The sequence below is a fragment of the Pygocentrus nattereri genome, chromosome 12 (genome assembly GCF_015220715.1).
Source record: "Pygocentrus nattereri isolate fPygNat1 chromosome 12, fPygNat1.pri, whole genome shotgun sequence".
NCBI lineage: Eukaryota > Metazoa > Chordata > Actinopteri > Characiformes > Serrasalmidae > Pygocentrus > Pygocentrus nattereri.
Window position 1 is genome coordinate 13,720,004 of NC_051222.1, and position 15,317 is coordinate 13,735,320.

Sequence of the window (15,317 nt, forward strand, 5' to 3'; positions counted from 1 at the left end):
GATTAACTGGCTATCCAGGATGAACACAGTTAATAAAGTAAGTAACTGGCAATAGAGGATCAAAAGCATCAGTAGCAGGTTTAAAGTGCTATCCAGGATCAACACAGTCAGTAATATGACTAACTGGCTATGCAGAATCAATACCCTCTAATAAATTTAGTCATGAACAAGATTAATTGACAATCTAGTATTAATACCATCAGTAACAGGATTAAGGACTTTCCAGGATCAATACTGTCAATAAAAGGATTAATTTGATATCTCAGATTAACACGGTCGTTAATTGACTATCCAGGATCAGCAACTATTGGCTACCCTGGAGAAGCAGCTCATCATGCTGTGAAACGTTTGCTAGCATGTTGACTAGATAAGCCTTAGGTAGCTCATAAATTGATCTGTTAGGTATTTGTGAATGTTGTCAAACATATCCTTTAAAAAATTCACATTTTTCTTAGTTCTACTGTTTGATAAACACAAACTAACTAGCAAGATAGTCAGTTAGCAATGCTACATGGTAAGATAACTGACTAGCCTGTGAGAGACTCAACATTATCTGTCAGTTGATGAAATTACTTTAGTAAAATTTTGTACCCATTTGTTTTATCATATTATATTCCAGTGTGGAAAAAACTCATAGACAATCTATTTGTGGAGTTACCTGTTGCTCTGCACAAGCAGGAGGCACTGGTAGGAATTTGAAAAACAGCAAAAGTTCTGATGATGTCCGAAATTGTTGATTGGATGATAATGGTGTTTATCCAGGAAAAGAAAATAAATGATTGTCCAGGATGAGGCACCAAATCACAACGTGCATGTGACTACTACATTGGTAAGGAGAAGGGGAGAAAGGACTGGTTCATTGGTAGAGTCCTGGAACCAGGCAGGGACAGGGACAAGTAAGTTAATATACATAGCTTGCTAAAAGTTTGCCTGCATTGATTGAATACTGGCTAAACGTGTAGATAGATGTAAATACTGAGAATTTACTGTCGAGATATGAAATAACTAATGGATAACTGCTGGTGGAGCACAATTAGCCATTTTCACTTTGGACTAGGCCAACAGGTTCATTTCCACCTCTCATGGACAACACCCTCCTTTCTTTGTGGAAAACTGGGGGATATACAGTTGCCACAACAGCATTTACAAAGCAAATAAAAGCTGAGATCACAACAGCATTAAGGGAGAACACAAATAGAAAAGTGAGAAAGCAAATACATTACCAGAAATGAAGCATTTAAAAAACACTGCACTTGTAGAAACAACTCACAGCACTGAAACATTATGAGACAAATTTACTAGCAAATGCTTTACTTACGATTCCACGACTGACTGATCTTTAAATATGTTCTCATTTTGTATTTGCATTCTCTCTTTTGCTTTGCTCTTGGTTTGCTTTGTAAATGTTGTTTTCATATGGGCCACCGTACTTAACTTTTAATGTATATTAATGTAAAGAGACTTTATTCCATGTATTTTGGAGTGTGTTTATTCTCCCATGCAGTTTTCACACAATGTAAAGGACAGTTGCTGTGTTTAAATGATGTGGGGCAAAAATAGAAATAGACAATACATTTTCTCCTATTTTTTCTTAATACTGAAAAATGAGCAACATGAGTAATCGTTTGGTGAATGCTTTGACTGGAAATTAAATGAATGAAAGGTGGCCTCCGAATTTTGCACAGTACTGTATATCAGACTGCCTTGCATACAACAATCATTAGTGGTTGAGAGGGAGAGATCGATAACATTTACCTGTAATGATAGCCCTAAAAGCGACGTTCCTCCTGTGTTGTCAAAATACCATTATAACTGTGTGTGTTTTCAGTAAAGAGGTAGCCGCAACTGATAAGGAATGTTGAATGTTATTGTTTAGTGATGTGTTAATCAGCAAATCGTCTTATAGAGAGTAAAACTTTTGACTTTCTATCCTTTTTTGTGGAAGCTCCAAACCAGACTGTAATGGGTGCGCACAGAACAGATTAGACGACTGCGGTGTAAATCTGGCTGAAGGAGCTGCTGTGGCAGGCCTAGCATCCTTATTTGCTGCAGAAAGTACCTCCTCTACTGGGCCTTTTTTGAGGATGCAGTTGATGTTGGTCTTACTTTTAAGGACTTGGGAAATGGTAGTTCCCTGAAACTTCTCCACGGTTGACAGAGGACTATTGGATATTGTGAAGGGATGCAGTGCAGTCATCTCCACAGTCTTGAGTGTGTTTAGTTCCAATATGCAGTTTGTTGCCATCCTGGATGAGTCCATTTACCGTAGTGTCGTCTGCACACTTCAGGAGTTGCAGTCATTGGTGTAGAGAAAGAAGAGCAGTGATGAGAGTAAACATCCTTGAGACATTCTGCCACAATGAAGTCCAGAAACAGGATCCCTGTATGTGTAACCTGGGCACAGTGTTGCAGGTGTATGTTATTCAAAGGGTATTGGTATGTATGGAATGATCATTGATATATGTACAATCCATCCATCCATTTTCTAAGCCGCTTCTCCATCAGGGTCGCGCTGGAGCCTATCCCAGCAGTCTTCGGGCAGAAGACACCCTGGACAGGTCGCCAGTCCATCGCAGGGCACTCACTCACTCACTCACTCACTCACTCACTCACTCACTCACTCACTCACTCCCTCACTCCCTCCCTCCCCCGCCTTGGCCCTGCCCTCCCCCACCTGCTAAACAGACTGTTTACATTGTTATTTAATGTAGTTATGTTGCTGTTCTTCAGTTACAGTGTGTGTGTTTAATGTATTATTTTGTGCCCAGCTCAGGGTTAGTTAGAGTGTGTTTGTGTTTTGTGACCATCAGAAGAAAGAGTAGGGCTAGGAGTAATCTACCTCAATTTTCGGTTGCCTTTCAAGTGGGATTGTTTTTCCCTTCCTCTCAATAAAAGAGCATTTCTCAAACAGAAATGATGGCCTCATCTGACTCTTCTTCTGCACCATGTCAAATTATGTACATATTGAAGCTCCACCCATCCGTGGCTTCACCTCATATATCAGCCACTCTCAGATCACTCTGTCTAACGGATCACTGTGTATATATATTGGTCAATCATTTTATCAGAATTCCCTTCTTTTAATCTCCATCTGGACTTTATATATGTATGTTACCTGCCTCAGTGAGCTGAGGTAGCTTTAATATGAATAATATGAATTAAAAAATGGACAAACAAATGATGAAAAACAGTAAATGTATATTCTCTATACCACTTGTAGCTGATATAATGTTGAGATTAAGGCAAAACTGTTAATCTGGATATTCCCTCAGTGGGTATAAACAAGATTTAATGAAGTTCAAGCCCACCTACTGGATATGAATTCATATTTTTAAATATTCACATCTTCCATCATAATAATTAGTGGTGAAAATGGCATGAGACTGAGAGAGAAAACAGCATCGAATTTCTGTTTTGCATGATGCAAATGACTGTTCCTTGCTATATGGATTGGCTGCTGTGAAATAGAGGGGTGTGTGTGTGTGTGTGTGAGAGCAAGAGAGAGGGAGACCTCTTTATTTATTAGTGAATTTTCCAAGCTCTTGTTTTGAATATTTTATTTAGAAGACTGGCACATATACACCATCATACTTGTGCAGCAGATAGTGCTGGGAAGCCCTCTGCATGCTGGCATCAACCGTTCCTGCTCCTGTCGCAATGCCAGGTGTCATGCTCACGTTTTGGGCCAAGAGCTTACACACAGCTTCAGTGCAAAGAACACAGCATCAGTGGCGCATATGCTGGCATAGAAACACAGTATATTTGACCTCATACCAAATATGTACGATGCATATTAACTAGATGGCTAGCAAGTGATGACAAGTGTAAATAGGTCTAAAGGTCTAAGACCACTAATTAAAATTATTGTATGTTACATTCTTTTTCTATTTATTTACAATGTTTGCCATTATATTATTAGAAAAATAGAATCTCGAGTCAAGTCAAAGTTACAACAGGTACAAAGCAGCTGAACAGAAAAATTCAGGCCAGAGCCTCCATGAGCTAGCCAATGGCAACAGTGACAAGAAAAAACTCCCTAAGAGCAAGAAACCTCGAGAGGAGCCAAAGCAAAGGGGAATCATCCTCCTCTGGTCGACACATCTTTGATATATTTACGTGAGTTTTAAAATGTTCAATAATGTTTGGTATGTCTCCCTTGTACTTTGATAACAGTGCATTTGAGCTGGCATGGACTCCACACGTTTGTGCAAAAGACTGATGAGCAGATCAAACCCACCTGAAAGTTGTCTGAACATTTCAGTCTTTTTCAAAATCAGGGACTGAACATTCCATTTTGTTCCTACAAAAACAATCATAGCACAGAAACTACAGCAAATGCTTCAGCATTGACTTCTTCGGTGGTCACAATTTCATCTAATTTTGATGATAACTCAAAAACACTAGCCTGTACATGCCTAGCAAACACAACTCTGAACAGCTGTCCACACATAAAATTATAATATTTAAAACATTAAAACATGAACTTAAAACATACTTGTAAGTATGTTTTAGTGAGACAGATCTTAATGTTACTCAGCAGGTTTTGGGACGCATTTACTTCAAAACAATGGAATCTAAGAGCTCACCATTTGGCCTGGAGAGAGGGATGCAGTCTCACTTTCCGCTCTAAAATGCAGGGGTGTGGCTAAAATAAGGCTTGACCTAAGAACTAAAACACTTTTCAGTAGTGACATCAAAAAGTTGTGCACTTTTTTAGGCAAAATTTTTATATTTGTGGACTAAACCAATGATGAATCTAAACCTTTCAACTTTACAGTACACCAAATTAAAAATATACTTTTAATAGTCATTTTGCAAAATAAAGTTAATTTAGGTTAGTTAATTAAGTTAATTAAGTTAAATAAGGAAATTTAGGTGTTAGGGCTTGGGACATCCACCTCCCAGTAGATAGTAACTTATAAGTCATTATTTTTTTCATGTTTTATGACTATGTCGCTGAATTCCTCTGGTTTATGTAGATCATAGTGTAATCACTGTAAATATAAGGTCTGAATTCTTTTTTTTACCACAATTTGAATTCATTTGGTAGAATGGTCCCTACATAGTAGTTATTTGTGTGAACGTGTATATGTGAGACATGTGAACATGACATTACTGCCACATGTTCCCATCTAGCACTGAATGGGTTCACTGAAATAAAAAAAATGGAAAGAAGTATCATCCATATCTTTTTATGTGCATTTATAATAGGGAATGTAGAGAAGGGGAAGTAAATGAGCAAATACAAAATTGCACTAAGTCCTTTGTAGGGAACCTTTGTAGACTCCCTGTTTACATCACATTCAAGCAAGGTGAGGCCTATCAAGACCCCTGGGGATGGGTGAGCTAAAAATATCCCAGCTCTGGAATGTGGAACTGTTTCTCCACTCCAGTCTCTTAGTCTGGCTAAGATATTCCTAGCATCTTGCCATAGCTTGGACAGCAGATGGTGTTTGTGATAATTACTGAATATGAAACCAAAAAACCTTGAAATGAGCCACAATTCAAAAGGGGAACCCATCTTCCTCTGGGTGACACTGCAGAGATATTATTTATATTTGATTAAAATAATCAGCCTAATGTTACAGTCATTTTACCATGGAATAAAGAGGTGTTATGAGGCATAAGTGTTACCACCTTAAACATTAATCATTGTAACACAATCTCATTGATGTAAATTTATGTATTTATTTTTAAAATAAAAATAAAGCATTCTTCTGCCTGGCAATGTGATTCCTTAACAGAAAGCTATGGCTGCAAAGCAATATACAATTCATTGATTACTCCATGAAAAGCACCATATTTTTAATGACTTTAAAACGTTGCATTGAACTGATATGTGTGGTCTAATATGCATGTGCACAATTGTTTTAAACATGAATAATTATATTTTAGAGCTAGAAGCATTAGTTTTGTAAAAGCTAGTAACTGCTAAGGTGTAGTAGAACTACTGATTGTGTTAAGCAATGTTAGTAATATTAAACTGGGAAATACAATGTTGTGCAGACGTCATCCTTTTATTTATTTATTTAACACCATTTATTAGTACAAAGTATTAATTTTTACTGTCAGGACAAAACAGAAAGCATATATTTAACAGAAGTCACACCAAAGCCTCAATGATTAAGTATAATATAATTTTTTATTAACACATTTTAATCTTACATTATAATGTTATTGTGTCTTCTTTAAATAATTTTACATTTTACTTAAGCCTCATTATAAATTTCCAGAGTCATAGTAATTACTCCTGAGACACTAAGCGACAGCCATTGTGCTGAGCCAGTGTGTTTTTCTTTTCCCTTTATTTTACTGAGAAATGAACAAACAGCATGGCCGCGAGGGGCTCATACAGACCATATCTGCCTCCTGTTCCATCAGTGCAGTCCTATTATAAGAACCTATTCAGATGCAGCAACCCGCTCTCTCTATAATTGTGTGTGTGTGTGTGTGTGTGACAGGACATGCGCGTGCCTTATGTGTATTTTTCACTAACATGGTACCCATAAAAAGTCAGTAAGAATAGAAGGGTGATATATTTTAATAAAATATCAGTGCCACACATTGCCTCATGCATAATTCATATGGGCTGATACTACACACTGCAGAATCCTCAGCCAAGCTTTGGCTGCACAAGTAAAAGCCCAAAGTCAAAAACTGCCAGAATATCTCCATCTCAACCACAAGACTAACTTTGAGAGCATATAAATGCACATATTTAGCTTTTTCATCGATATTTAGGTTTTTCCACTGTGCCAAAAAGTAGGCTTTAAGAAGAGACTTAATTATAAAACTGGAAGCAAAGCTGAAACAGCTTCAGCATTTTGATAAAAATCTAAGCCACAGCTGTCTAACTGATTGATAAATCAGGCTTTTCCAGGATAATGACATGTTAACCCCAATGGCAAAATAAGATTAGCCTAGATACAAGACTTCTACATGCCTGCCTTGAGCAGGGTGGCCAAAATTTCCAAAAGAAATTTACCCTAACAATAATATATAATAATAATATATAATATTATAATTATAATTAAGTCTCTGTGGTGGTTGGATATTGTAGTGGTTAACACCTTTGCCTTCTACACTGTAGACTGGGGTTCAATCCCCACCTGGGTAAACACCCTACATTATACCAATAAGGGTCCTTGGGCAAGACTCCTAACACCACCTTGGCCTACCTGTGTAAAATGATCAAATTGTACGTCGCTCTGGATAAGAGCGTCAGCCAAAATGCCTTAAATGAAATGTCTTTTACACTTCATATACAGTATCTCACAAAAGTGAGTACACCCTTCACATTTCTGCAAATATATCTTTTCATTGGACAACACTATAGAAATGAAATTTGGATATAGCTCAATGTAGTCAGTGTACAGCTTGTATAGCAGTATAGATTTACTACTCTGGAGGCATGCAGCTCCAGTACCAGGGAGGGACAAATACACAATGGGGGACAATTTGGACATGTTCACTTTGAGGTGCATTCACTTGTGTTGCCAGCTATTGAGACAGTAATAGCTGTGTGTTGAGTTATTTTCAGAGGTGCGTTATTTAAATCTATATTGCTATGCAAGCTGTAGACTGACTACTTTAAGTTATATCCAAGTTTTATTGTTGTCCCATGAAAAGATATAAGAAAATATTTGCAGAAATGTGAGGGGTGTACTCACTTTTGTGAGATACTGTACCTTATTACATTCTTATTTACCTTTTAAAATTGTATTTCTGAAGGCTTTTAGTAAGAAGATATAGTATAATGTTGTTCCACACATTTTTAAAAATGTATTTGGCCCTCAGTCCAACAAAAGCATTGCACTTTAACCTCCCAAGATAAAAGATTACAGTACTTCAAAATCTGATTAAGAAATCTGATAAAGAGAGAAGGATTCTTGCTCAGTAATCCGATTTCTCAGTGCATTTACACACATTTACCTGGATTCCTTTCGAATTTCTCAGTCTGCATATGCAGAAAATGGCGCAATGTTGTTAAAAAAACAGTTCTTTTTGAGTTTTATGTTACGTTTAGGTCAGGTCTTCTTTTGTGAGGCTGGTTGCAAAGCAGACGTCCAATTACTGCCTCATGTAGACCTAGAGTGTCCCATTATCTGATTACACAAGTGTGTGTAAATGCATTGATTGGATTGCTGACAAAATCAGATTTTCTGCAATTATTGGATTACTGAGTACTACTAATATAACTAATATAATATATTACTAATATAACTTGATATACTACAAAGTCAGAATCAGTACTTTCATTTGTGAAAGTGGCATAATTTGGTTTAGGTATTCAGGAGTTTTTTGTATGATGGTCATAACATGGTCAGCAAATTGTTTATTTCTGCAAGCATCCCTATGGGATTCCTTGTGTTGTGCTATTGGTGGTGTATATGCATATTTCATGGCATCTCTAGCTTATACACAACCATTTTAAAGACATTTAGATACAGGAATCACAGAACAGAATGCATAATGTGGAGTTTCAATACTTTTATTAGTATTATTTGTTTGTTTATTGTTTAATAGATTTTTTCTCAACTCAGCACAGTTCCATTGAATGGGCAGATCACAGCAAGTATCTTGTTTTATCCTAACTGTTTCATGCTGAGGAAAAGGTAAGCATCTGATCCACTAGTCTTAATTCCAGCAGGTGCTACACTACTGCCAGCAGTAACCAGAATGGCCAATGTGAATAAAATCACATTATATTTCCAGATGCAATTTTGCTTAAATAAAACTGATTAACACACACACACACACACACACACACACACACGCACACACACACATCTTCTAAGGTGATTCTTCCTCAGGGTCGCGGGGGGTGCTGGAGCCAATCCCAGTTCTCATCAGGCAGAAGGCAGGATACACCCTGGGCAGGTCGCTAGTCTAATGCAGGGCTAAAACTGATTCAGAGAAACTATTTGAGGTTCTCAGAAATTACCAGCAAGCACTTTACATCATAGTGGCTGAGCCGGAAGGGTCTGGATATTTTATTTTTGCTCACACATGAGATTAAGTAATAGAGCTAGGATTAAATTTCCCACTGGAAAAGAGAAATTGTGGATATTACTGAGGACTTTTCAGCTTTTGTTTTAGCATGAGGAACATTAATGAGCATCAATAATCTTTAATGTCCAAGAGCAACAAGAACAAAGCTGGCTTTAGATCAAGTACACAGTCAGAAAAAAATGTGAAGGGACATTTTTAATCCTTCAAGGTGCGAACAATGTAAATGTGCCCTCAGATGCAACAGTGTTTCAATTGTTCAACTGCACCTTAAATAAGTTTTTTTTTCCCCCAGAGGAATAAAAAGCCTAAAGACAACACAGAATATGTGGGGGGTCAATACAACTTATATGACTATAAACTTGTATATGATTATATATGACTACAATGGAATATGGTGCAGTTATATCCCGTGACTAACGTTGCTAAAGACCTACCTTTGAGTACAACCCCAGTAATGAGAGAAGTACTGCCTCAGTGACAGCTTTGCATCTTTTTTCCCAGATCGGGTTTAAAAATGAGCAGCAAAAATAATAAGACCAATAGGTTAACCTCAATTGGTAGATTAACTGTATATCTTACATGTTGCGTTTTTTGTATGTTGGCTGTCACCATGGCAGTCAGATGGCTTTTTAAAAGATTAAATAGTTGAAATATATTATACATTGGAGTCTGACTTTTGTCCAAGTTTCATGCAAGAAATGGAGGGATCTATTACATTATGGGGCAGTCATGGGCTGGAGGTTAGGGAACCAGCCTCGGGACCGGAAGGTCACCAGTTCGATCCCCAGAGCCAACAGCACATGACTGAGGTGTCCTTGTGCAAGACACCTAACCCCCCAACTGCTTCCCGGGCAGCCCCAGATTGGGCTGCCCAATGCTCCTGGCAAGTGTGCTCACTGCCCCCTAGTTTACTTTTTTCACATTTCTGTAGACCAGTGTCTATGGTTTCTGCCCCACAGATATCTCATATATGCACCTTCAACCACATTCCAACCTGTATATTGATATATTTCCTATGGATATAAATGCAGATTCCACTTTCCTAGGAAACACTAGCCAACTTGCAGTGTTTTATAACTGAAGTTTCTGCCTTTTGCATCCCAATAATTAACCTTCTTTCAAAGTCACTTAGATCTTATGATAATGATCTGCAACATACCAGCTGCATTATGAAAAAATACCTTGCCAAATAGCCTTGAAATGGTCTAATTAAAATGAGCGACACTTGGTTTTGCATTTTGTTTTCCAACACAATGACCATAATGCATTTTTTTAAGTATGGCAAATATGTCCAAATACTTTTTTGGGGCCAGTATATATGATTTCTTAAAGTTCTTTCTAATAAGCTTTCTGTTTATTTCCAGTAACTATTAATGGTTTGTTATTATTCACTTTATAAAGTCATTTTGATTGTTCAGCCTTTAAACTCTGGTTACTCAAAATTGTCAGCATAAAGGGTGGATTAAGTGGCTATTAATGCAAGCTGATCAATAACGTATGAATGTAGCATTTTTTGTGTACATATGAGGTAAAATGTGGGGTACAAGCAGAGGCGGCATGTAATACTGACAGACCGTAATACATTTCCTCACAATAAAACTTTCATTAGAAATTCAAATGTGCCAGGTGGACCAGGTAATTAGCACTAAAGGAAGACGACATAATTTACATCAGACTTATTCAAAGGGGCCTCCAGCATTGTGCCTGCATCTGTCTTTCCAACCTTTATATATTTTCATTCATTAAACAGCACTGTAGAGTGTAGCTGCTCAGCAAGAATGACTGCTGATCTCCCTTCAACGTTCATATAATATGTGAAATATGCTGAATTTTGTGAAATATACTGTGTTTCGACACAGACAAAATGCATATTTTTTGTGGAAAAGCTTTCCAGAAGAATGAAGGCTGTTATGGCCACAAATGTGGGTGGGGCATATTTATGCCAATTGGTTTCGGAATGAAACATTTACAGCATTTAGCAGACGCTCTTATCCAGAGCGACTTACAAGAAGTGCTTTGTCTATCTAGAGAAAGTACCTTTGCTAGTTACCAATAGCTTAGAGAAAAAGACAGTCCTGGGCTCAGATACTGCTAGAAACAAATATGTCACTGCAGACACCAAGAGAAAAAGAAACAGAGTTGAACGCAGAACTCTGTGCCATTCAATGCAATACAATAACAATAAGATACAGTACAATAAACTACAATACAGAGTGCAGTACAATAAAATAAGTGCAGCTTATAGTTCAATGCTCATTTAAGTGCTGTGTAAAGAGATGAGTCTTCAGTCTGCATTTGAAGACAGCAAGAGACTCTGCTGTTCGGACAGCCAGTGGGAGTTCATTCCACCACCTGGGTGCCAGTACAGAGAACATTCTCAACGCTTGTCTTCCGTGCACCTTGAAGGATGGTGGGTCAAGCCGAGCTGTACTCGAAGTTCGTAGGGCTCGTGGTACAGTTCGCGGTACAGTTCGAGAAACGTTCAACTAGCTCACATGCAGTGCTGTGAAAAAGTATTTGCCCCGACCCAATTTCTTATTGCTAATTTGTCTGATTTAAATCTTTCAAATCGTCACACTAATTTAAATACAAGATAAAGACAATGAAGTAAACACCAAAAGCAGCTTTTAAAAGATCATTTCATTTTTTGAAGATTTATTCAGAATTGATATTTCCTATGCAAAAAAGTAAGTGTCCCCTAAACCTGATAACCTTTGAATTTACCATTTCAGTCAAATGTTTACAATAACTTGTGATGATTATTTTACATCACTGTGGAGGAATTTTAGCCCACTCCCCCCTTGCAGAATTGTTTTGATTCAGCTACACTGGAGAGCTTTCGGGCATGAACCGCCCATTTAAGGACTTGTCACAGCATCTCAATGGAATTTAAGTCAGGACTTCTTTCTGCTACTCCAAAAAAAAAACAAAAAAAAACTTTTGTTTCTTTTGAGCCATTAGATGTGGACTTGCTTGTGTGCTTCTGATCACTGTCCTGCTTCATGGCACAACTGTGCTTGAGCTTTAAGTCATAAACAGATGGGTGGACATAGAGCTCTGATAGAGAGCACAATTCATGGTTCCATCAGTTGTGACAAGTCGTCCAGGCTCTGCAGAAGCAAACCAGCAGCAGACCATCACACTACCACCACCATGTTTGACTATGGCATGATGTTGTTATGGTGGATGGAGGTGTTAGCTTTATGTCAGATATAATGGGACCCATGTCTTTCAAAAAGTTCCACCTTTGACTCATCAGACCACAGAATTTTATCTCAAAAGTCTTGGAGGTCATCTAGATGTTTTTTGACAAATGTAAGATGAGCCTTTGTGTTCTTTTTGGTCAGCAATGGTTTGTATGTTGCAAGACTTCCATGGATTTTTTGCTTAGTGTCTTTCTAGTTGTAGAATCATAACTGACTGAGGCATGTGAGGCCTGCAGTTCTTTAGATGTTCGTCTGGGTTCTTTCTGATCTCCTGGATTAGTTGTCGATGCGCTCTTGGTAAAATTTTGGTTCACCACTATTCCAAGTTTTCCTTTCCAGACTGGTAGGTTTCAGTGACTTTGTTTTGCCTCTGTGTTTGATTCTCTGTAGAACGTGATGTCAACTGCTGTTTTTTTGAGACCTTTTTGAGAACCTACTTCACATTACCAAACAAGTTCTACTTGTGATGTTTAGATTCAACAGGTTGTAATCATGCCTGGGTGTGGCTAGTGAAATTAAACACAACAATTGATTGAATTTAAGTAAGTGTGCTGTGGACTTTGCAATGCCCAGTTCATATTACCACCACTGTAAAGAGATCAGAATAAAGTGCACCACTTTAAACTGTGAATGATCTTGATACATCTAAACAATTGAATGATGCAGAACTGTTGAATAATTGGTGGAATTTCCCTTAAAAAATAGAGGTTCCTAAATTGTTCTTGACTTGGATCTAGAGGTTGAGGAAAAACCTTAAGTCGAAATAGAACTTTTACATCATATTGAGGCTCTTCAAAGAACCAGCGATTGGAAGGTTCTATAGGGAACTATAAATAGTTCTTCTGTGGTTTTGCTCCTGAGAACCCTTTTTGGCACGTTGTTTTCAAAGACTCTGCTGAGCAGGCAATTAACTGTAAATAATCAGAACTGGTGGGAAATATACCGGAGATCTTGTTTGCCAATGGGATTTTTGGTGGACACTGTTTTCCCCTTTGAGGGCTACATTTCCCTGCACTGTAATTGAGCTTATCTGATAACTGCCATTCAGTCATACTAACCCCTAGAGTCTGGCACTTATAATCGCCTTGATAAGACAAGAAATCTTTTGACATTATAGCTCAGGCCACATGCAAGCTGGACTTTGTCTCTGCTTGTGTGTTTAGGCCTCAGTCACAGAGTGGCTGCACTGTGATGGTTGGAGTCACATTAGTTGTAAATTTAATATTCTCCAGCTCTCTTATTAGGATCTCAGCATGTTCCAACTTTTCACACCTACATACACAGAAGCTTGCAAATGTATCCAAAGTCAATCACATACAAGTGATACAGATTCAGTATTTTAATTGTGAACTGTATATGCCCTATACATGCTCTAATATATGCTCTAACACTGTACAATTCAGTTGGTGATATGAAAAATAGTCATTGAGAGTGCTGCCAGTGTTGCGTCCGATTCACGTTTCCCTTCACAACTGGAAGTCTCGGGCATGAGCACTCACTGCAGTCTGCGAACCTTGATATAAATCCACTTTATTCATTCAGAATTCAGTGAGAAATCAGGACTTCGAGAAATTGAGGGTTATATTGAATATGGACCAGCTGAACAGATCATTAGAAGCTGGTTGTCGCGGTTTTCTGGCAATGCGTTAACTCTTCAGAGTCAGTGTTTCATACTATTAAGGCTCAAGACGCACTGCCTGATCATGAACACCTTGATCCACATGATGGTGGAGAAAAATCATCAACCTGATTAGATCTCTCAGTTGGAAATGTGCCATCTGATTCTGTCACTCTCCATATTTTCTGGTAGTTAACATACACTAGCTCTAAAAACACAGCAGCCCAGGCCACTCGGTTTCGCTCGCAGCCCCATCCCTAAAACACTGTAGCGCATATTGTGTTTCAAATTGTGCCAGGGGAGTTAGGAGTTAGCTGAAAATAGTGGGCTGTAGTTACTCTTTAAATACACCGATCAAGCATAACATTATGACCACCATAACATCTGTGCTCAATGTATATTTTAGCAGGTCCACTTACTATATAAGTGCACTTCGTAGTTCCACAATTACAGACTATAGTCCTTCTCTGCATACTTTGTTAGTTCCCTTTTACCCTTCAGTTCCTCAGTGGTCAGGACCCCCATGAACCCTCAGAGCAGATAATATTTGGGAGGTGGATCATTCTCAGCACTACAGTAACACTGACATGGTGGTGGGGTGTTAGTGAGTTGTGCTGGTACAAATGGATGAGACACAGCAGTGCAGCTGGAGTTTTCTCCAGTTTAAATTTTCCCATTCCACCTTGAATGATGCAGCGGTTACATTATGGTGCCATGCAGTGGGAAATCTGAATAAGAATCTGGCCAATCGGAAGCCAATTTCAGCCTTGTCCTTTTCACTGACGTTAACTTACTGCAAACAAAAATATAGGACAAACTTACAGTTTCCAGATACTGAAAAGAAATCCCAAAACAAATAATATAAAGAGCCGTATTGCTGCCCCTGTTGTTCATTCATACTCTCACACTCAGCAGTGAAATGAGGTTAAACCAGTTGGCTTGTCAGCTAGTTAGCTAATGTTAGTGTTAGCCTAACCCCATTTCTTTACCTCACTTAAACCCAAAGCTAACTAAAATTAGCTAGCTAGAATTAACAAGCAACCAAGTAAAAAACACACGTCCAGCTAAACTGACCATAATTTGGTATGTGGATATATTCACTCAGTTTAACACTTCTGCATAGTATAGATTATAAATAAGGTCTAATTTTAGATTTTAGCCCAAATCCTGTCTTTAGCTAGGCTAATGATTAGCTGCTATGACTGGCTTACAACATATGAGGTCTGATATGATTGGCTGAACTAGGAAACCCTTTGCTGTACAGTGTAAAAGTCAGAGACCATCCATTATTTATTTAATTTCCAAATAACCATTAATTACAAGTTAAATTTTCAGGAGATATTTCAGACACTATTAGATGGAAGAAAGGGGAAGGGCAAAAGATGTAATGGCCATTTTGACTGGAAATTTAAATAAGTGACTAGTGTGTCCTTCAGAGGGTTTTTCCACCCATCTAAGCTTGGAACTGTTGTACAAGCAGA